The following is a 25,562-nucleotide window of genomic DNA, read 5'->3' on the forward strand; positions in this document are numbered from 1 at the left end:
GTTTTCCTTAAAGAATCAAGGGATTTTTGTCTGTATCATCGTAACATTAAAAATAATTTATTAATGAAGTTTCCAGTTGCTTGCATATAATTTTATTCTTCTCCTGCTATCTCTGTGGCATACTGAACAACTTGTACCCTTGGGCTTTGTCTCCTCTGGATGTTACTAACCTGCAAAAAAGTATGTTCATTACTATCCTAATGCAGCAGTTAATTGAATTTCAGTACTAGTCAACTTCAGCCAAGGTCATCTTAAGTCGGCTTCTACTTTGACAGGAATCTATTAGCATCAGGACACACGAAGCAGTTAATAGCTATATTTTAAGTTTGGTTATTTTCATTTTTTCTCTCCTTACATCTTAATAAATGGAAACACATATCAAACCTTACAGTTATGAATTAGAATGTCTTTCCTGGTAAATGACTTATTGATGCTGAAGTGATTAACCTTTCATTAAAACTTGATATAAAATTCTTCCCTCCATATATCTATGTTTATTACTCAAGCCCCAAAGGAAAATACATCAAACATAGGACAGCTTGGTTTTTTAAAACACTTTTGCAACTCAGAGACTCATAAAATCTGGGATTTTCTAATGTCTCCTCCACTACATCTACTTTATAATAAAAGAAAATAAGTTCCATAAATGAACACACACTTTCTTCAAATGTATCCTGCTTTGTACCTTTGGGACTGATGTATAAAATTAACTAAGGTAATGCTCTATAATCCCCATGTAACATATAAATAAAGAAGTGTAAGTACTTTGGCAGAATGTTTTCTGCTATGAATCAATGTAGTGCCTGACTTTGTATATCTCTTTACAATAACTTGTGACATAGTTGAAACATACTGCATGATGGCCCAAGGGTTTTTAGGAACTGAACATAAACGCAGTGTTACAATTTCTGTAACTAAGAGAAGTTATGTGTCTCCATCCAGAGGAGCCTTTCAAACCCTCTGTCCTATTTATTCCTTCAGATCCACAGGGGTTGTGGTTCTATGATCACAACACAGCACTCAGCTCATACAGAGCCATCACCTTTTACCCTGTCTTCTGTTTTGACTCTGCTTCTGTTTGATAACATTCACCTTTCCAGCCTCTAAAGGCCACCAAACTCCCCAGCCAATACTTCACTGGGCCAAAGATGTTGAGAGCTTCCTGTGGAGCCCACTGTGGCTGGTGCCAGGACAGTGCTAGGGATGATCTGACAATGTCCACTAAAGGGCCGTTAAGCTAACAACCAGGCTGCTGTGAATTTGCTTCACTGTTATGGAGAGAAACCCTTTCCCTCCCTGTATTATAATCTGTTACATCAGTAAAAATAAAGCTGTTATATTAGACAGACTTTAAAGAACATTCATGTGAACTTAGCTCTTTTATAAAACAATCAAAAACATAAAGAAAGAAAGAAAATCCCAGCTCTGGTCATCTCTGCCTTTCCTGCCTCCCCTCTAGCCCCCAAATTCTTTACACAAATTGTGGGATCTGATAACAACCTGAGTTTGGAATACTATACTGTACTTAGAATCTCATGACTAGTAAGCACTGCTAAATGAAGACATTTCTAGGTGCACGTTCTTCTTTCCTGGGTGATTTCCTGGACTTTGCTAGTTATAAAACCTAGATGACTCAAGACAGTCCAAATGAGCTTTGGGAACACATTTACCTTTTACTTAAGTTTCTTTTTTTAAAATTTTTTTAACGTTTATTTATTTTTGAGACAGAAAGAGACAGAGCATGAATGGGGGAGGGTCAGAGAGAGGGAGACACAGAATCTGAAACAGGTTCCAGGCTCTGAGCTGTCAGCACAGAGCCCGACGCGGGCCTCGAACTCACGGACCGCGAAATCATGACCTGAGCCGAAGTCGGCCGCTTAACTGACTGAGCCACCCAGGAGCCCCTTAAGTTTCTTGATAATGAAAATTAAACTTTATAGCAACTAGGGGGACAACATTCCACTGGTATAATATTTGCAGTTTTATTGAGATGTAATTGACATAAAACATTGTGCAAGTTGAAAATGTAAAATCTGAAATATGTGGCTGGCTTAGTGACCAAACAAGGAGAGGTGAGGAAAACCAAGTTCTCATGTTCCTTGTTATACTGCAGCAGAACGTTTGGTAAGTTGTCATTGTGGTAACTTGACAGAACATCTGTGTAACTGCAAGGCCTCTGGCTTTCTGGAAGCAGTTGGAATGATCCAGAGTATTAGTAAGTATTAATTATTCCTAGCTGCTTTTAACAAAATATTATTGTTATTGGTTTTTAAAGTTTATGTATTTACCTGATGGAGAGGGAGTGCATGCAAGCAGGGGAGGGGCAGACAGAGAGGAGAGAGACAGAATCCCAAGCAGACTCCCTACTGCCAGCAAGGAGCCCAATACCGGGGTCAAACTCAAGAACCGTGAGATCATGGCCTGAGCCAAAGTTGGTTGGTTAACCGACTGAGCTACCAGGTGGCCCCTTAATAAAGTATTATAAGAAAAAATTTATCTCAACCAAAATTTGGATTATTTGCTGGGAATGAATGACACAAAGACTAGAGACTGAAGGACAAGATACTTGTTCCCACAGCATCAAATATTAAATCACGGACCCAGAACAGGTTAACAAAAACAAATAACAAAATTGGCAAAAGGGATAATTGAAACCACACAGTAGTTTCTGGTGCACAGCAGTGATAAAATCAGCTGGCAGTATTGGAAAGCCTTTTTGACCAGGCAGGGGAACAAGTCCTCGGTGTATCTGTTTCCTATTTCTGCTGTAATAATTTTCCAAACATTTGGTAGCTTAACAAAATAAAGCTTATTCTTTTGCAGTTCTGGAATAATATATCAAATATTAATAATAATATTGGGAACCATATATAACACTGTTCCTTGTGCCATTCTCAAAGGCCTCGTATCACAAGCTCTCATTTACAATCAGTCCTAATCCTGCAACAGATTGTATTAAATAAAGGTATCACCTTCTAATGCAAGATAGTTTTATTGTAACTATTAATAAAATGATGAAAAATGTAGATTGAAGGCACTTAATAAGAAAGGCTTAGGAATTCTATCCAAAAAGGAGCATGGTGAATGTTTACTAGTACATGCTATTAGAAGTCTACTATTTTTTTAAGAGGATTTCATGGTTAATGATCACAAGCTTGATTTGAATAAAAAGATTCGGGCCTTCACATATGCATCATAAGTACCAGACTATGAAGACCTCAACCTAAAGGAGAGTTCTCTGGCACCTACTATAGCCAAAGAAAAACATGTCAAGGAAAATCTCTAAGAAGTCATGGATAACAGTGGGTAAAGGGTTTCTTCCCAGAGAACAAGCACAGGGTCTTACTAAGTTTGTGGGAGGGGATAGGTAGAAAATGGCAAAGATGTTCCCCTCCTAAAAATTCCTGAATCTGTGAGTTAGTTAATTACTAGTTACTAATGGTAAAAGGGACTTACAGATAGATCTTGAGAAGAGGGTGCTCATCCTTGATTGTTTGGGCAGGATCAATGTCTTTATGAGAGACAGGGAGAAGGATCAGACTCAGTTGGAGGGTGTGTGATGATGGGAGCAGAAAGAAAAGGGCTATGTGGTGCTGTTCAGAAGCCAAGAGTCTAGAAATCTCTAGAAGCCGGAAAATTCAAGGGAATAATTCTCCCCTAAAGCTTCCAGAAGGAACCAGTCCTGCTGACACCTCGATTTTAGCCCAAAGTCACTTCAATATCCCAAACTGTGAGATAATGAATTCGTATTGTTTTAGGACAACTAAGTTCGTGGAAATTTGTCACAGCAGCAAAAAGAACCTGATACACTATGGAATTCACTCCACTGATGGGTCAGAGGAGGCTTTCAAATCTTGCCCAGGATTTAATCACTGCTGTGGACTAGAAACTTCTGTGATTTCAGTTCTTTTGCCAAATTTTTATTGGTTTGTTTCTGTTATTCTGTTCTGACTCCATGATTTTATATTTGATGGGGTAGGAGCAAATACCTCATCTTTCAGTCTGTAGTCTCAAGATGATAAGCAGTCAAATACGGACCTGTTGCAAAGAATAATGCATCACACAGGAATCCCAGACTTTTCCTGAATAAAGTAATTTAATGGATCCTGTGAAAGGAGAAAGTTATGTTTGAGGTATAAAAAGATGATTCCATGAATTTCTGCGTATCCAGCAGATTGCATATAGATGTTTCCCCAAATCTATGATTTCCTTTTCTAAGGCACATAAATTCCCACCTGGGGATTTTTTATTTTTATTTTTATTTTATTTTTTATTTTGTTTTATTTTTATTCCCCTGACCACCTTTCAGGAGGCTTGGGCATCTAAGTTTTTCCCAATGACACATGAACGAAAAGCAAATTCTACTTTACTTCGTTAAAGAAAACTACTGCCTGTTATGGTTAATTCTATGTGTCAACTTGGATGGTGTTATTGAACGAGATTAACATTCAAATTGGTGAACTTTGAGTAAGCATATTTCCCTCCATAATGTGTTTGAGCCTCATCCAACCAATGGAAGGCCTGAATAGAGCAAAAAATTCTGGCCTCCTCCAAGCAAGAGAGAATTCTTCCACAGACTACCTTCAGACCTCATATGTACATAAACCTCTATCGTATTGGTTTGTTTCTCTGGAGAGCTCTGACTAATTCCACAGCCACTGGACTTTCTTTCCTCTTTCTTTAAGTTGGAACACAAGATATTTCCTTGATCTAGCATAGATCATAAAGGGATGGTAAAGTTTTAGGACTGGGGAACTTACTACAGCAGAATACCTCAATAATAATATGCACTTTTTCCTGCAGGACTTTTCAATAATAAAGCAATAACTTATTTCCTTTCCTTGCTATTTGTGCTTGTAAATAAGAGAATACCACTGCCTTCTTTATTTCATCTCCTTATTGCCTGAACTGTGTCTACAGATAATTATTCAAGAATTATATATGGGCAGTATTTTTTTCTGCATCCTAATATATGAGTGTTGTTCTATTGTACTCATTCAAAAGAAAAACAGACTGGCCAAAATATTCTTAGGTCACAATTTTGTTTTCCCTGAGAATTGAATTTCATAAAACAGAAGAGCCAGCTTATATGCACACCACTGTCTTTCCATATATGAACCAGGTAGAAAATTGGCTGGTGTCAGGGAAGTCAAGGACTAGTCACTTTTTCAAGTGAATATAGATTAATTGGTTCAATAATTGCCATTCTTTATTTATATCAACAGTTTGGGAGTTGGTAGGCAAACTTTGCAAATGTCAGTGATGTTTGACTTTCCTCCCTGGTGTCTTTACAGGTATTTTATGAAAATTTGAGACCTATTTTATTTGGAAATCTAAACCATGAGAGTGCAGTCCCCAAAGATCCACAAGGCTAATTTACTCTTTCTTGACTACAAAGACTACCTTTTTACTAAAATAGAACATGTTTTTAAAATATTCTGTGATGAGCAGGGTGTTTCTGGGGTGCTGAAATGCTACTCCAAAGGGTATCAAGATTTTAAAAGATACATAGAAAGATAAAAAACATAGCCGCTCTCAGTCCCTCTCTTGATCTGTTGTATATTGCACTAAATACTGTAGGAAATATGCATTATATGTTTTATCAATAGATGTGCATAATTAAATTTATTGGTTTTTTTTGTAAGAAATCTCAGAGTCTATGTAGAATGCATAAAGGTGGAAACAAATATATCAATTAAATATCAACATAATTTTAGGTGTGCCTGGGTGGCTCAGTCAGTTAAACATCTTACTCTTGATTTTGGCTTAGGTCATGCCTGCTTGAGATACTCTCTCTCCCTGTCTTTCTGTCCCTACCCTGCTTACGCTATCTCTCTCTTCCTCTCTTAAAAACAAATCAACATAATTTTAGTCAGGACCCAGCTCAAGACCTGCCATGTTACAGACAGAATACAAATTTGGTGCAAAGACTTATTTTCCAGTATAAACATTAAATATTTGGAACCTAAGAGCAAATATACATTAGATACAGAAAATTTATTGATAAAAAAAGTTATTTTTCCTTAAATTACATGAAAGAGTGTCAGTATCAAATATTAAAAAGAACATTGTCCTTTATATCAGCAGAATTGAGCTGTGCTTACAGACTGATAACCATATAACTATATTACAAACATTTTAGAGAGTCCAAGATGTTCAGATGTAAAACTCTGAGTGGTGTAAGTAGGCAAAAATTTTCTATAGAGAAACAATCTCCTTTAAATTAGAAATATTGATACCACTGTTCTACACCCGTGTTTAAGGATGTGTCAGAAAAATGTTCCATATTTTTAAAATTTGATCTATATTTAGATTCTTGGTGTTATTAAGCGTGATAATAGATTTTTGAAGTAATATATTTTGAAATCACATCCACATTTGAAAGTGTAACCATTACATTATAGTACTTATTTTTAGGAAAAAATAAATTAACTAAGAAAATATTTGTAACTTAAATTCATCCCCAAATCATCTTGTAAGTATCGTATAACTTGTTATAGAAAAGTGTTTTGTAATTTTGTTTTAAGTTTTAATAAGAGTTTTAAAGATACGTAGTTGGGTACCTTAAAATTGCGTGTCACAAATGTCACAAGGATTTATCAGTACAAATGTGTGATTGATATGTCTAGAATGAGTTAAAAAGAAGGAGGTCTTAAATTTGTGTTTTATATGCACTAACTTGAACTCTATATACTTTGGTATACAAATCATTCGTTTTATAATAGAAAACAAAGAGCTGCAGCTGGTTTGATGATATATGAAGACAAAAGAAAAAAAATGCTTACTTTTAACTAAGTATTTTATAAGTAATTTAAAATTTTGCCAATTCTTTTTGACATAATTTGTCCCTTTTAGATTTCTGAGATCAGATTTGAAGATTTCAAACATTTAATGATAGTTGTAAGGATATAATGCTTGTTTTTTAATGTGTATTTATTTATTGACAGAGAGAGCAGGGGAAGGGCAGGGAGGGAGAGAGAGAATCTCAAGCAGTCTCCATGCTGTCAGCACGGATCTCAACGTGGGGCTCGATCCCACAAACTGCAAAATCATGACCTGAGCCAAAATCAAGAGTCAGGCACTCAACTGATTGAGCCACTCAGGCCTCCCATGCTTGGTTTTATTCATAGTGGGTATGAATCAAAATCTTGGATTTGCAAGAAATAGAACTTTATTTTTTTGTTGCTGTTTTTAGTCACCCTTTTAAGGCACAGTTGATGAGTCTTGAAGAAGTATAGAGTTATGTCACCACCACCATCATCAAGATAAAGAACAATTTAATCACCCTAAAAAGTTTCCTTATGCTCCTCTGCAGCAAGTTCACTCCTAATTCCCCCCGCCCTAGCAACCACTTATTTGATTTCTGTCCTCATAACTGTGCCATTCTATAAAATCATATACATGGAATCAGATAGTATGTAGTTTCAGCAACTGGTTTCTTTCACCTTGTATAGAGATTAATGTTGTTGCATATCTAAGTAATTTTTTTAAATCATTGAGCAGTTTCATTGTATGAAGATACCAAATTTTCAATCCATTCAAAAGTTTAATGACATTTGTGATGTTTTTAGATTGCAGTAATAATGGGCTAAAACTGCTACCAGCATTTGCAGTTAGGTCTTTATGTGAATAACTGTTTTGCTTCCTTGTAGGAAAATCTTAGCAATAAGGGTCTCGGGTATTATTATGAGCACAGGTTGAAGTTTATATGAAACTGCATATTATTTCTCATACAAAGTGGTTGTACCATTTTGCATTCCCACAAACAATTCATGAGAGTTCAGTTGTTCTGCATCCTTACCTGTACTTGGTTTTTATCAGTCTTTTAAATTTTAATCATTCTAATAAGTGTTTGATCATATATCAATGGGGTTTATATGTGCATTTCCTAAAAGAATGAAGATGATAAACTGTTTTTTTTTTTTATTTTTACATACAATCTGTGTATCTTCTTTGGTAAAGTGTCTATTCAAATATTTTTCCCATCTTGTGTTAAATTATCTTTTTATTTTTGTGTAATGAAAATTTTTTTTGTCAATTCTGCACCCAAGTCCTTTGTCAAGTATCTATTTAGCAAATAGTTTTTTACACCAGTTTTTAAAATTTTTTCATAACAATGAATTTCAAAGAGAAGATTGTTGTTTTAATTTGATAAAATCCAATTTATCAATTTTTGCTTATGATTTGCACTTTTTGTGTCACATACAAAAATTATTGACCTAAAGTTGTCAAATTTTCTATTATATTTCTTTGTAGAATATTTGTTATTGCTATATCTTACATTTACTTCTGCAACCCAATTTGAGGTAATTTTATATAAGAGGAGAAGAAAATCACATGTTATAAGTGTAAGGAAATCAGCTGACACTTGTTATATGAGTTGATTTCTTAACTCCTTATTTTATCCCAGGATTGATATGTCATAAGCCAATAACCTATTTTCTCAATTACTGTTATTTCACAGTAAGTCTTAAAAATTGGGGCGCCTGGGTGGCTCAGTTGGTTAAGCGGCCGACTTCGGCTCAGGTCATGATCTCACAGTCCGTGAGTTCGAGCCCCGCATCGGGCTCTGTGCTGACAGCTCAGAGCCTGGAGCCTGTTTCAGATTCTGTGTCTCCCTCTCTCTGACCCTCCCCCGTTCATGTTCAGTCTCTCTCTGTCTCAAAAATAAATAAACGTTAAAAAAAATTTTTTTAAAAATAAATAAAAATCAAGTAGTATAAGTTTATTTCTAGACTTTTTATTCAGTTCCATTGATCTATGTATCTATTTTTATGCCAGTACTATACTCTCTTAACTACTATAGCTTTGTAGTATGGTTTGAAATGAGGAAATATGATGTCTTCAGCTTTACTCTTCTTTTTCATGATTCTTTTGGCTATTCATGGTCTTTTGTGGTTCCAAATACATTTTAGAATTGTTTTTTTTCTATTTCTGTGTAAGATGCCATTGGAATTTTTACAAGAGTTGCATTGAATTCATAGATAGCTTTGGGTGGTATGGACATTTTAACAGTATTAATTCTTCTGATCCATGAACACATAGTGTCTTTCCATTTCTTTCTGTCTTTTACATTTTATTTTATCAAAGTCCTATAGTGTAGAGTGTACACATCATTTACTTCCTTCATTAAATTTATTTCTAAGTAGTTTATTGTTTTTGATGCTGTTGTTAATGGAATAGTTTTTTTCTTTCTCAGAATTTTTTTTTGTTAGTGTATAGAAACACAACTGATTTCTGTATGTTGAATTTATGTCTTGCAACTCTACTAAATTCATTGATCAGTCCAACAACTTTTTTGGGGGGGTCTTCAAGATCGTCTATATAAAAGCTCATATCATTTGCAAATAATGATAATTTTACCTGTCACATATTTAGTCTACTAACATTTGACAAGGGAGCCAATAACATTCAATGGGGAAAGGATAGTCTTTTCACTAAATGGTGTTGGGAAAACTGGATAATGCAGAAAGACAATAATGGACCTCTATCTTATACCACTCACAAAAATTAACTTGAAATGGATTACAGACTTAAACATAAGATCTGATATTGTAAAAAAAAAAAAACAAAAACAAAATAAAACAAACAAACAAAAACACCTAGAAAAAAACATAAGAAAGAAACTCCTTCACCTTGGGCTTGACAATCATTTTTTGGATGTGACATCAAAAGCACAAACAACAAAAGCAAAAATCAACAACTGGGACTGTATGAAACTAAAAAGCTTTTGCACAACAAAAGAAACAATGAACAGAATGAAAAACCTGTAGTATGAGATAAAATATTTGCAAACTATACATTGAATAAGGGATTAATATCAAAAATATATTAAAACCTCATGCAACTCAGTAACAAAAAATATGATTGCCAACTGGGCAGAGGGACTAAATAGACATTTTCTTCAAAGAATACATCAAAATAGCCAACAGGTACATGTAAAGGTGCGCAACATCACTAATCATCAGGTAAATGCAAGTCAAAACCACAACCAAATATCACCTCACACCTTAGAATGGCTTTCATCAAGAAGAGAAGAGGTAACAAATGTTGGTGAGGATGTGAAGAAAAGGGAACCCTTTCGCATTGTTGGGAATGTAAATTGGTTCGGCCACTATGGAAGTAGTGTGGAGTTTCTTCAAAAACTTAAAAATAGGACTACCATTTGATTCCATAATCCCACTTTTGGGTACATATCTAAAGAAATGAAAACTGGATATGGAAAAGATATCTGCACTCCCATTTTTATTGCAACATTATTTATAATTGCCAAGATATGGAAACAACCTAAGTTTCTGCCAATAGATATATGGATAAAAAAGATGTGAGATACATGTGTATCTATTCTAATTCTGTTCTATCAATTCTATTTTAATTAATACAGAAATAACATGTATAGAAATAATTTCCTGTCACCAAAAAAAAAAAAAATCTTTGGATACACATCTGGAAAATAAAGTTAACAAATAATCAATTTTATAATTTTGTTGTCTATGTGTGACAAAGGCCTTGTTACATGTAGCAATGTGGAAAGAGAGGGAGCCTTTCCTGGTTAGTTTACAGTTTAAAATTCACTTGCTTGGCTAGTGAATAATGGACATATATTGAGCATTATTGACAATAAATATTAACACTTGGCAGAATTCGGACACTGAGCAAGGTTATATAAGAGAAAATTATATAAGAGAAAATAAGGAACGTAATATTTTGTAATTGAAAACAAAAGGATATAGGTGAGTGTTTCTATCAGTTGTTCCTCTACTTGCCTCATATGTGTTTATTTATTACTTTAGGCTAATTGTCACCTTTTTCTGTCGCTTCCTACTATCAATGTGTATTTTTGATTACCAGGTATCTGTGAGATAGTGTTTGTGATAAAACATTCCCTGTTTGGGGACATAGAAACAAAATTAGTCTGTCATTCATATCTTTATTTGCCAAGGGCAAAATTTTATACTCAGTGTCAGAGAACTGCTTAATGTAGTTTCAGTATAAACCTTCCTGATGAAAGGAAATAAATAAAGGGAATAGTGGAAGCACTAACCACTAAGCTGATTGTAATGGTTGTCAATTTTACTACTAGTTTTACTCAAAAATTATTATCCATAATACTATTATTGAATTATTGAATATTATTAAATTATTCTCAGTAGGTCATATTTCCACTCTGTTTTTTCCCCCTAACATTTATTTTTGGGGAAAAAAGTGTAAGGAAAGTTTAAAAGATTTTAAAGTAAAAACCTTCATATCTACCATCTGGAATCTGCCTTTGCATATTTACATACTTGGATTTCATGTTATCTGTCCATCTACTAAATCTTCTATCGATACATATGGTTTGTATTGTAACTCAAAGTAAATTGTTGATATGAGTCCAGTTCTTCTTAAATTTGACACAGAAATTTTAAAATAGACTTTACTGTTTGTTTACAGGTTTTTAAGTGGAAATTACATTAAATAAAATGCACAAATCTTAGTTACATATTACTTGCTTTCCTAATCCCTGTCATAATATAGATTCTTTTATTTTATTATTATTTTAAAAAAAAATTTTTTTTAACGTTTATTTATTTTTGAGACAGAGAGAGACACAGCATGAACGGGGGAGGGGCAGTGAGAGACGGAGACACAGAACCGGAAGCAGGCTCCAGGCTCTGAGCTGCCAGCACAGAGCCCCACGCGGGGCTCGAACTCACAGACCGTGAGATCGTGACCTGAGCTGAAGTCGGACGCTTAACCGACTGAGCCACCCAGTCGCCCTATTATTATTTTTTTAAACTGTGTTTATTTTTGAGAGAAAGAGAGACAGAGTCCGAGTGGGGGAGGGGTAAAGAGAGAGGGAGACACAGAATCTGAAGCAGGCTCCAGGCTCTGAGCTGTCAAGCATAGAGCCCGTCAAAGGGCTCGAACTCACAGACTACGAGATCATGACCTGAGCTGAAGTCAGATGCTTAACCAACTGAGCCACCCAGGTGCTCCTAACTTCTTTTAAAAGGCTAGTTATCTTGATGATTCCCCTAGTATATTAATCAAGAACAAAAGAATAAAAAATACACCATCAGGAAGAAGAAAAATCACCATAGATTCTACAGACACTAAAGGATAATGAGAGTGGCGCCTGGGTGGCTCAGTCTGGTGGGCGTCCGACTTCGGCTCAGGTCACGATCTCGCGGTCCGTGAGTTCGAGCCCCGTGTCGGGCTCTGGGCTGATGGCTCAGAGCCTGGAGCCTGCTTCCGATTCTGTGTCTCCCTCTCTCTCTGCCCCTCCCCCGTTCATGCTGTGTCTCTCTCTGTCTCAAAAATAAATTAAAAAAAAGTTAAAAAAAAAAAAAGGATAATGAGAAAATATTGTGAACACCTTTATTATAATTAATTCAACAATTTAGATGAAATAGGTATATTGCTCAATAAAATACAATAACCCCAAATTGACACAGATATAAATAGAAATTCTAAGTAGCCAGATAGATTTAAACAATGATTTTTGTAGTAAAAACATTCCCACAAAAATGCCTTAAGACCAAGATGTTTTCACTGGTGATGTCTATCAAATATTTAAAAAATGGATGCTATCAATTTTATATAAACACACTTAGGAATCGGGCAGAAGGACACTTCCCAAATAATTTCCTCAGTCTCATACTTAACTCACACCAAAGCTTGATAGAAATTTTAAGAAAAAAAATTTTCAGAGTAACATTGTTCATGAGCTTACATATAAAAATCCTAAGAGAAAAATATGAGTTCACAGAATTCCTGCAATATATTTCTGACAATTGACAAATTGAATTATATCCCAGAAATGGAAGATTTCATTAATATAACAAAGGAAGCCATTCATTTTTTAATCTCAATAAATGAAGAAAAACATATTTGACTATATTCAATAACCTCTCATCATATAACATCTGCACAAAATTTGAGATAGAAACTCTGCCTCAAGTTGATAGAGAACATCTAAATAAAACCTCAGTTAATAACATACATAGTGATGAAATAGTACTCTAAGGCCAGAACAAGTTAATGATTCCTTCTTACACAATTATATTTAATACTGTATGGAATTGCAGGCCTTTGAAATAAAGCAAATAATAAAATCAAATTAATGAGGACTAGGAAGAAAAAATAAGGCCTTTCTCTAACTAAATCTAACATGGATTAGGTATTAGCATTGAGATTATGATCTAACACAGCAAATAATTCATGGTGTTTTATCATACAATGCAATAGCATCCAAATCTTCTCATTTTTGTTTACTTGTATAAAATTTAGTTGGAAAGATATTTAACACGTATGTTCCATGCTTCTTTAACTGTTGATACCTGTCAAATTTATGTTAGTCACTACATATTTAATCTTCCTTTCTCTTGTTAATAAAAACCGGTTCATAACCACTATACTTCTATATTTGCAAAGGACATAAGATTCTTAGGGCACAATTAAATGCAATACATGGCAAAGAGATATGCTTGGAATAACAGGAAATTAAATTAATGTCTTTTATGTTTATGGACTTTTCAGAAGCATCTGTATCTTTCATATCCTTTATGTGTTTTCAGCTTTAAGAACTAAAGGAAAGGGAGAGGTGCCTGGGGAAACTAAGGCAGTTAAGTGTTGGACTCTTGATTTCCACTAAAGTCGTGATCTCATAGTTATGATCTCATGGTCATTATTTCATGTGTGGAACCCTGCACTGAACATGGAGACTGCTTGTGATTCTCTCTCTCTCTCTCTCTCTCTCTCTCTCTCTCTCCCTCTGCCCCTCTCCCCCATTTGTGCTCTCTCTGAAATACAATTTTAAAAAGATTATAAAAATGAATTAAAGCATAGGGATGTGCAAATATTTGTATTTTGATAAAAGACTGGGGGAAAGGACACATGCGTAATGTCTATCATAAGGAAAAAGTTGATTAGACTTTTGGAAGGATGTAAACAATTTCTCTTTGTTATCTTCAAGTTGAGTCAATACCAAAACACCTAATTTGGGATTCTTACATAGAATGGCCTAAAAATAATTTGAATAATAAGGAAATTTCCTTAATTGACAACTAAAACTCTCTAGTCCTATTCTTCATGGGTTTTAGAAGACAGTAGCTTGGGTAAATTTACAGTTGAGAAGATATAATGGGGACAAGTGAATCAGAGGCATGGGAATTGTTAAATTTTGCAATCATGATTTAAAATTATAAAATTTAACACTCATGATTTAGGTGATGCATGTGTGTGTGTGTGTGTGTGTGTGTGTGTGTGTGTGTGTGTATTCACCAAATAAGACATAAATATGTCATACAGAATAAAGAACATTTTATCTCTTTCCATTAGTAGCAACATGGAATCTTCAGGTATCTATTTCACAAGAGTTTATTTAAAATGTCTGTAAATTAAATTTTCTTTTCTTTGAATAGGGCCTATAAATGAAAAACATTTTACATTTTGCCAACCCCTCCATGAAATATCCTTTTTTAAAAAAATATTTAGAATTTATTTTAGAGAGAGGGAGAAGAGTGCTTAAGCGGGGAAGAGGGGCAGAAGGAGAGTGTGCGAGAGAGAGGGAGAGAGAGAGAGAGATTCTTAAGCAGTCCCCATGCTCAGTGTGGAGACTGACATGGGGCTTGATCCCATAACCCTGGGATCATGACCTGAGCCAAAATCAAGAGTTGGACACTCAACTAGCTGAGCCACCCAGGTGCCCTGAGATACCCTTAAAAATATTAACGCATAGAGATTACAAATCACATTTTAATGTGTCTCAGAAGACAAGAAATAGTCTTTTGAGACAATTAGTTGCTTAAAAAAAAACAAGAAATAAATCTTTATATAATTTAATTTTCATAAAATGACTACAGGTTGGAAGAGGATGTTGTGCTGTTAAATTTACATGGATATGAAATTGAATATTATGGGATTGTTTAAAACAGGACATATGATTGACATTTGAATATACTTAATTCCTAGCTATCTGCCCACACAAAGGCAAGGGGTGTATGTTCCTGTGGATCTTATGAAATAGGCTGAAAGAAGACAGAAAAAGAGTCTCTTATGTCAAGGAGTTTTAAAATGGAGCCAGGAAGCCATTAAGGACATGGGTCTTATGCACATTCGCACTGAGTAGAGCCATGAACTTTGAACTGGGCCAAACCACAAGTATTTCAAACTCTACACAAACATCCTCAATTTTCTTGCTACAGTAATGTATTTTTGCTTAGTGATAGCCTTACCAACCAATTACATTTAGGCAAGATTAATTTTCAACCACCACAACCAACCAAAATTCCTTGTAAACAACACATAGTAGTATTTCTTCTGTCTTTAAAGACCCCAGACTTCTATTCCCTAGGAGGACACAATTTGGGTTCCTGCCCAAATCTCCTCTCTCAAAACTGCAGTTTGGAGACCACAAATAAATTCTTTTGTTTTATTTCAGCTCTGCCTCTTTTCTCCATTCACAAAGCTTACATCAATCTGAAATTACTAAGCGACCAAAGAGTTTTGTAGAATGCAGAAATATGCCTGTGGATCAAAAGTATACTGTGGTTCTGAGGAACTGAAACAATGGGCTTGATTATTTCCATATCCAGAAGTAAAACAAGAAAGGAAGCATTATGATTCTAACATACTGAAGGATACTAAAATATAACCATCTGTTTCAGGTGACTGAAGTGGGGTCCAGTGTTTATTGTATGCAATGGTATTTCTTTATTGATAAACCAGAGCCCCTCCCCTATAAAAAATGCATACTTGTGACGGCACACACAAGCAAACGTAGGTGGCAGGGATAAAATATGAGTAGAACCTACCAACTGGCCACTGACTAGATATGCAGTAAGCTGCATAACACCAAGAGAACAAATGCAGAGATGTCTTTTTTTGACATTAGCCATATCAGACAGGGAAGAAAAGGCAAACTTGCAAGACATGGTCAAGAGAGAAAGTGAAAATTTTCCTTTAATAATAAACCTGAAAACGGAAGTACAAAATACAAGACGTAAATAATATTGAGCCAGATAGCCAAAAATATTAAACAATCAGGAGATAAATTCAAAATTGATGAAATTCCAGTTACAGAGAAATTTCAATATAAGAATCAGTTAGAATCAGTGGTCATATTATTGACAATGAAACAATTTATCTTTGAGAATTTTCTGCAAGAATAGGAAAAAAAAACATCTCGGGAACTTGGAAGTGAATAGAGAAAGAGATGAGTAAAAGTAAAGCACAGAACAACACACTTTGGTTTTTCAACATTGGTAGCAAGCATATTTATCAATAGATCAAGCAGTTCACATCTTAAAAGCCCTTTATAATTTATAAATTCAATCACGTACATAGTCTATAATATTTACATAAAAGCAACTAGATTCTCACTATGGTAAAAATGATTAGAGAGCAAGTCAAACAGAGAAGGATTGCCCTTCCATGATCCTGATATTTCCTACCATGTAAACTCAATTATTGTACCATAACAAGAACCTCTTTCCATTCTTTTATTCACAAAGGCATGTTGAAAGAGAAAACTTGACCATGGCCAACTCAGTTCCTCAGTGTTTGCCAGTGCTTAGTGTGGGGAAAGGGTACTGACTGTAAAGAGACACAAATGAATGTTTAGGGTGTTGGAAATACTTTATATGCTGTTTTTAGTTGTGGTTACCTTTCTACCTTTATTAAATGCACAATTTGTGATATACACATTTGTTACATTTATGCAATTGTTAAAATTCACCTAATCATATACTCAAAATTGAAAGATTTCATGTCTATAAACTACATTTCAATAAAGCAAATACAATATATATAATTTCATCATCATCAGCTTATGAATTGAACATTTATTTTAATGAGATAAACTGTAGGTAGGCCATATAGAAAATTATATTGCTATACATTGTGGGCATATAAATTGATACTTCTTTGATGCCAAATTTAATACTTAGCAATACATGAATAACTTAAAACTCAGTTTTATTTCTGGCCATGTATGTATACAAGCAGAAATGTGTAATTATGTTCACTATAAAGTTATTTCTCATAGAAAAAAAGTGAAAAACTAAAACATAAATTTCCTTCAGGGAGTTAATGTTTAAACAGAAATTTATTCAGGGAATATATATTATTTTATTTTATTTTTTATTTTTTCCCTTTTTATGTAATCTTTACGTGGGGCTCAAATTCACAACCCAAGTTCAAGAGTTGGATGCTCTACCAACAGAGCCAGCCAGGTGGCCCCAAAATACATATTCTTTTAAAATTGAGACTAATAACTGTTTAACAAATATCAACATGAATACATAAAAAAAAACAATGACACTTGAAACTCAAACTATTTTCAATGACACTTGAAACTCAAACATGAATGTATAGTGTATATGGACAGAAAATACATAGTAAATATAGAAGAATGCATATGACAATGCCACTCAATGCTTTCACGGAAGTGACTGTATGTTGGGAGTATGAGAACCTGAGTAGGTTGAGACTTTAGTTGTTATTAGCAATATAATTCATTAAAATAATTTTATGAAGTAAATATCATATCATGTCAGCATTTGAGATGTATCTATACTTGCTATATTATTTCATGAAATTTTTGAATGCTTTAAATATTTTAACATTATATTAACCTTATGTTAAAAGTAGGAAGTGAGGGATGCTTAAGACAAGAGCCCAGTTCTTAGAGAATAAACATGGATGAACGGGTAAATGAAATATATTCATAATTAATTGCTTCCCAATATGGAACTGGAAAGAAGGGAGGGTAAGAGATTTAATACTTATATGGATATGAGGAGAGAACTGTTCCAACATGTTTGAAAAGCTAGCAAGGGAAAAATTCTTAGAGATAAAACTATAATTATTCCCTGAGAGACTTCTCAGATAAGGAAATTCCTACATGTACTTTCATCTTATAGATAGTCAATAAAAAGTCTATTGATATTTTCCCCAACAACCACTAGTCCCTATCTTTCGTGATTTGGAGAAAACATACAGATTCACCCAAATCAGGTCAGCTATATTGGGAAAATAAAATATTCATATGATATTAGAAGACATGAAAATCTAAGCACTTGGTATAAAAGGAAAAACAGATAATATCTCTACGCAAGGGAGATTTATGGGTTTAGAAGAATAAGGCATACTTCAACAAAGATGAAACTTTCTTTGGGGAAGGAAAACAGAATAACAAAAGATCGTACGAGATAGATGTTAAATGGATAAATGATACCTCTTTGGTGGACTTAAAAGGAAAGGATAGGACATATTTGGTTGAAAAATGGATATTTTTATGAAAACTAGACTTTGTAGAATTCATAGGCTTCGCTGTGAGGAATGCCCCCAAAAATATATGGAGAAGGTTTTAGAAAAACGAATGTCTGTGACTGAAAGCAGAGAGAGAGAAATGGAAAAAGGCCTGCAGATTTAGGCCTACAGAAAAGGTGGTTCTTAAGAAAGGCTAACATTTTAAGAACTTAAAAAGCCTCTCATAGATATAGGATAAAATAAGTGGGAGATGGAACATCAGTGGCATATCCTACTGTTGAATAAAAATGAAGGATAGGAACGGATGGCCCTGCTGTTATTGAAGTGCTACAAGTTGTGTGAGGTCTGGTAAATTCCAAATGTGAAGTAAGACTAGGTCTTAAGAAGAGCTCTTGGCAAAAGAACGATTCTCCTGGGCGCAGGAACCAGAGATGTGAATTCTCTCAGTTGGAAATTAGCCAAGGCAGATGTGAATGCAAGGATAAAAATGTATTTCTTTAAGAGAGGATCATAGGTTTAAAAAAAACAAAAAGCAACAAAGTATGAACTTCCATTGTACAGGGGTAAAAATTATCTAGGGATCCCTATGGGTAGAGAAATCTGGAGATAATAGGAAATCAAGACTGGAAAGAATTTATAAACTCTTTTTAGAAAGTTTTCTGATATAAGATAGGGCACAGTGTTCTGAAAAAAGATGGGGCACAGAGAAGGGGAGGCTATGACTCTCTATAGTGCACAATTTTATTTAGCCCTAGCTTGCTAAGAACAAGAGAATGGTACAAATGAAGACATTTTAAATATGTTATGCAGCAGATAATCTACAGGTTGACTACTTCATGAATATTCTCTCTCTCATCTCTCTCTCATCTCGATTTCTTATCTCTATCTTTCTTTCTTAAGAGAATTATGATTTCATTTCTCTATCTCCTGATGGACATGAGTTTCCAGAAGAAAATTATTATTCTAAGTCAATTCCATTTTTATTCTGTGATAACAGTTTAGGGGCACCATATCTGTAAGCCATATCTGGCCAATGAGACATGAGTAAGATATACTGAAATGAACTACTTCTGAAAAATGTTTCCTCAATCTCAGAAAAAAGTTCATGATCCCAGAGACTTCCCATAGTTTGTGCCATTGTCCTTGTGAAGCTGTTATGATTCCTCAAACCCTGCCAACTACTACTTCTCACAGGAAAGAATCCTTACAGCTAGTGTCAAATAGTTTTCTATGTATTTTTTCTAACCGAGATATAATTGACTTATTAGATTAGCTTCATGTGTACAACACAATGATTTGATACTTCCATGTGTTATAAAATGACCACCACAATAAGTCTAGTATCTAAAACAAAAACAAAATCAAACTCATAGGTACAGAGGAGAAATTGGTGGTTCTGGAGATGGGAGTTGGTAGTGGGGTGGACGAATTGGAGGCTGATAGTCAAAACATACAAACTTCCTGTGCTTGTCACATGCATTCTTCTTACCTAATCTTGTCTTTAGGACCAACTCTAGACACATGCTGTAATATACTTGAGAAAGTTTCCCTTGCAGACTTCTCTACACAGAGAAGGGAAGTCAAATAGCTTGAATTAAAGGATGGAGCAAAAAATAAATAGATTTAAATATATTTAAAATATTGAATAGGAAGATATATTGTGTCAATTTCAGGGACAGTAGAGAATTGTAAGTTGCAATCTTCAATTTTTCCCCCTGTTTTTGGGACTTAATCATTTGGGGGTAGTCAGTGACTTTGTTGCTGAGAAAAATAAAAACGAAAGAGCATCTTTTGTTTTTACCTATTTAAAGCAAAGATCCTTTCTAGTCCAAAGAAGTTTTGGAATAGCTTTAAGAAGCTGAACAAATCAAAACTGTTTTGAGGTCTTTGCTACTTAAATGAAGGGAAGACAAATTTACCTTTAATAGAAATGGATTTTGTGAAGACAGAAAGGACAAAGAGAGGACTGTCAGGTGAGCATTGGTTACCTATCTGGACCTCTGGACTACTTTTGAACTTCATTGTCATTTTGACGGCTGCAATCAAAACCCAGAAAATATTCTGGAATCCCTAATACAACATCAAATGTTTGGATTCCAGGTTTTTTGATTTACCCAAAGGTTAGAAAATATTTCTGATATTTGGCATTATGCTTTTAAAATTATTGCAGCTTTACCTAAAAAAGAAGGTTTTGTATCTATCTCACTCACTGTTTTAGAATTATTTCCCCTTTTTCCACTTGCTATATTTGATCTATGTGTTCCAGGTATTTATTTGGACACAGAATAGCCCGTACCACCAAGGTGTTTTGTATTGTTAGATCCTTCAGAGCTCAAGAATTGGAAATAGCAGAATAGGCAATTGGACACAGGGAGAGCAGGACGGAACTTCCATGTCAGAAGGATGGTGACAAGCACATTTTCTGCCTACCATCAACAAGCATTTTTTACTCTGATCCCTCATCTCACAACACATTGGGAAGAAGCCTACATGAAATGTGAAGACTGAAATCAATATCAGTGCAAACTGAAGGCATTTTTTTTACCAAATAAAGTTGTATTTGTCCAAAATGTATAATTTTGAAATGCTGCATCGCCCAACTCCTGTGAATCTGTTTTGCTACTTGCAGTAATAGAATCCCCTTATTTATTGGTGGGTAGTTGTGCCAATCTGCCTTTGTAATTTACTTCAGGAACCTTAAAGAGCCTCAAATGGTGAGGACCGAATATTGACATTACAGAGGGAAGACCAGGAACTTTTTCACTGTGGTTGTGTCACTGTTTTTCATTAGGGACATTAACTAAGATACTCCTCAAGGAGTTCAATCCAAGTCTAAGAGAATAGAAACTGTACCCTGTGGTTTGGGTGGGAAAATATCAGAAATGGGTAGAATGATGTTTTCTCTGGATACGAACAGAAGAGAAAGCTAGCCTGACACCCAGGATCAATATTGTTGGGCACAGTGCTTCTGCTATAGACCAGAGGTTCCCAAACTTTCTCAGCTCACAGAGCCCTTAGTGTATCAAGACCTTTTTCATGGTGTCCTCAGGTCAAGAGAGTTTAAATGAACTCTCTTGTTCATTCAGTTTAAACTGATTCAATCAGTTTAAACTGATTGTTTCATTTAAATCAATCAGAAACTGATTGTTTGATTTAAATAGTTCACCTAAATTCATATAATCATCTGAAACATAGTATATATAAATTAATACATAAAAATAATATTTTAGTTCATTTTTAACCACAGTCTTATAATTGGATATGAATACCTTTTGGTGCACTGCATAGCTTCTCAAATCTTGGAATTGGATTGAATACCACTCTTTTCAAATTATGTTCCATAGTAATTTTTACACAGTACTTGGTTTTTGTAACAGCTATTGCTGAAAACCTAGATTTGCAAAGACATGGCGTTAAAAGGAGTGCAGTGTGAATTATGTTTAATTGTGAAGTATCAAGTGATATCTGACGTGGAGCTGAGTATTACTGTGCTTCCCTTAAAAATTTAAAATACTCAGTGACAATTGGGTAAGTTCACCTGAACACCTCAGCACACAGTTTGGGAACTGCAGCATAGACATTGCTATCATCACAAGAGATATAAAACATAATAACAGCAACAAGGTGGTTTTTTTAGTAACTTTACAGTTATGTTAGTGTAGGGTCTGATAGTTTGGATGCTAGGAAAAGAATACTATGTTAAATCCCAGCTCTGCCATTACCAGCTCTGTTATGTTATTTGTTTTTCTGTACCTTTGTTTCCTCCTGTTAAGCTGGAGTTAGGTAGAACCATTGTTTTCTATAAAGAGCAGGATCCAGAACGTACATAGAATGAAAATAAGAAAACTAAATAGTACCTGTCTCCTAAAGCTGTTATGAGTATTAAATGAAATAAAATACATACGGTTTCTCTGAAGTATGTGACAGATTATTCACACAAAGATTTGTACTTAGTATTATTATTATTGATGAATTTCTCTCCGGAAATGTTATATTAACGATTACTGTCACCCGTACCCTGCCAACCATAGATATGTTACATATAAATATAAATTGAAATAAAGAACCATTTTTCAATTCCACAATAGTTGTAATGAATTTGGTGATTCATCATGCAGATAATAGTTTTAACCTTATAGGAGTAAATGACATTAGTAATTAACATTTAAAAATTTTTTCCTGAATTCTATTCATTTGTATACACATCTCTTGTCTCCTCTAACAAGCTGACTCTTCATTAGAATAATTATCACATCTTGTGAAATTTTAATATTTCCAAAACATCCAGGGCTTGCCATATATATACATAAATACATATTTTGTTAGATGGCTAAGCTTCTTGCAATTTAACAGTCTACACTATGATTACTGTGCTGACATATTAATTTGTTAAATAAACACATTTAATGCTTTCTGTATGCCAGGAATGCTTCACAAATATTAATTCATTGAATACCACTCTTTTCAAATTATGTTCCATAGTAATTTTATAGATCCATAGATTATTGAGCACTAGCTAGCAGTAAGTAAAGCTATTGTTTTCTTTAAACAGCAAGATCCAGATCATGAAAATGATAACTGACAATTACTTAGGTTTTACAATATGTTAGACATTATCTTAAGTGCTCTAGATGTATGTAAATAGTTTGATCTTTATAACACTATGAAAAAACTGAAACATAGATTAATTTTGTACCCCAGGCTACAAAACCGACTGGAGGTAAGGAAAAAGTCAAGTACAACTAGAGAAGCAGAGAGAGAGAGAGAGAGAGAGAGAGAGAGAGAGAGAGAGAGAGAGAAATAGAGAAAGAAAGAGAGAGAGAAAGAGAGAAGGGATAGAAGTAGGAAGAAGAGAAAGAGGAGAAGAAAAGGATGGAGAAGGAGGAGGAGAAAGAGACAGAGAAGAGAGGAGGGAAGGAGGAGGAGGAGAAGGAAGAGGAAGAAGATTTGAGGCAGTTTATAACAATGCTTATAATGCCAAGTATTGGAAGTTAAAAATCAAGGTCATGTGAAATGATAACAAAAGATAAGTGTTTTTAATTACTCAACTTTACTTTTGATCACTTCTCCTTAACCATCACTTAATAAAACATACAGGGGTTCTTGCTACATGTTACTGTGTGATTGTCCTTTGTTACCTAATTTACTCCCTGCTTTTATTTGTTTTTGCATTGAGAAATTCCATAGAGGTAATTTAATATGCTTAAGAAACCACTGCTTATTAGTCATAGTGATAGTTTGATTTGCATTATTTTATTTATTAAATTGTTGGAGTGTATGAATTATCACTCCCATTTTACAAATGAGAGAAATAGGGCTCTGGTAGGTTAACTATTACATTTTTATTACTTAGAATTTTCCTGAATCAAAACCAATTCTTTAGTATACCATAGTGCAAAACTTATCCACTACAAGATTTGTAGATAAAACTTAAATCATTGTATGTAGTAGGTAGCTTTTTGGAGGGAGTGAGGTGATTCCTACAATGTATTGGTAAATGGCCATTTTGTTCTTAGAATATAGTTATAATTTTGTGGTCTAGAAAAACAAAGTTAAACATTAAATGAACTCTGCAGAAGTAATCTAATGTGTGTGTGTGTGTGTGTGTGTGTGTGTGTGTGTTTATGTGTGTGTGTGTGTGTGTGTGTGTTTTACCTTCTAAAAACTACCTCAATATGTCACTATCCATCATATTTCAAGACTACAGGGAAAGCACACACAGTGTTCTTGAAATTGCTTTTATATTTTTTAATACCACTTATATTCAGAAAGCATTTCTTTGTGGTCAATCCACATATTTCCCACTATATGTTAAATCTTTTCCTCTTATTTTGTTCTCACAAAACATGAAGAGTAAATCTCTGAACTGGTCTCTTTATGACCAGGGAGACAGGTATTTCTTATTAACAGGTTAAAATCTTAATTTTCATATTTTTTCTTATAAGTATTATTATATTTTAACTTCTTTATATACTTTGCATCTCCTTTTCAGATTTTTAATATCAGAAACCCAAATGAGAAGAAAATTACTCCTCAAATGTCTAAAGGATCACTTTAAGATTCTTATAAAATATTTCTATAACCAATATTCTCCCTCTCTCTCCGATTCTCTTCTTGATCCTTGGTATATAATTTCTACAAATATCCAAATAGTACATGATAATGATAACTAGCTTATTTTGTTTGATTTATAATTTTAATTAGCAATATTAGTAACAGTAATCCCAGCTGGAGCAATGACTAATTTATTTGGTACCTCCCATATGTGACTACTGTGTATGTTACTATATATACATTGCTTGTATTTCTCACAATAAACTGCAAAACTCCTGTTATTTGCCAAATACTAAAAAGATAGAAACCAAGGTTTGGAGAGGTCAACAAAATTGCCTATGATCATCCAGTTACTGCTGCAGCTTGGATTTGACTCCTGGCATTTGTGAAAATCATTTTGTGAAGTAGTCATGTACTCAGAAAGGTACTTGGAATCCTTGTTTTCTATAACTGTGGATAATACAATTTAATGTGCATCAAAGCTTCCACTGAGAACAGAACACCTGTAATTATATTTTTTAGTTTTCTTAAAAGTATCAAAGAGTTAACAATTCAATGAGGAATTTCTGGGCCAAAACTCAAGAAGAATAAAAAAAGGAAAAAAAAAATGAAAGAAAGAAGGAAGAAAGGAGAGAAGGAAGGAAGGAAGGAGAACAAAACAAATGTAATCTCAATAACTAAGGCTCTATTAATCTGAAGGCATTTGTAATCGAGGAATAAAGAGCTTCAAAATGGATCTCTGTGTTAGTCTTAAAGACCTGGAAAAGATCACAGTCTGAAAAAATTAGGGATTCTGATTAACCATCTGGTGTGTTAACCTAACCCAAATGTCTTTACCATCAAAGTAAAGTTCAAAAGTACTAAAGCAGCCTACCATGCATTGTAGCTTGTTTTTTTTTTTTAATTATAGCCTTTAATTAAAGGTGAGGAGGAGAAGGTGCTCCTATAGCCTGTTTATACATGGTCTTCTAAGACTTGAGCTAAAAATAAATTCTGAAATTAGATTAATGTGATCTGAGACTACATCAAAAACAAACAAAATACATTATCTTTTAAAGAAAATGTAATCACTCTAAAGTTAACTAAGCAAGTATTATTAGAAATATCTTTCCAGGGGCACCTGGGTGGCTCAGTCAGTTGAGCGTCCAACTTCGACTCAGGTCATGATCTCACGGTCCATGAGTTCAAGCCCTGCGTCAGGCTCTGTGCTGACCACTCATAGCCTGGAGCCTGTTTCGGATTCTGTGTCTCCC

The sequence above is a fragment of the Panthera tigris genome, chromosome B1, assembly GCF_018350195.1.
Source record: "Panthera tigris isolate Pti1 chromosome B1, P.tigris_Pti1_mat1.1, whole genome shotgun sequence".
NCBI lineage: Eukaryota > Metazoa > Chordata > Mammalia > Carnivora > Felidae > Panthera > Panthera tigris.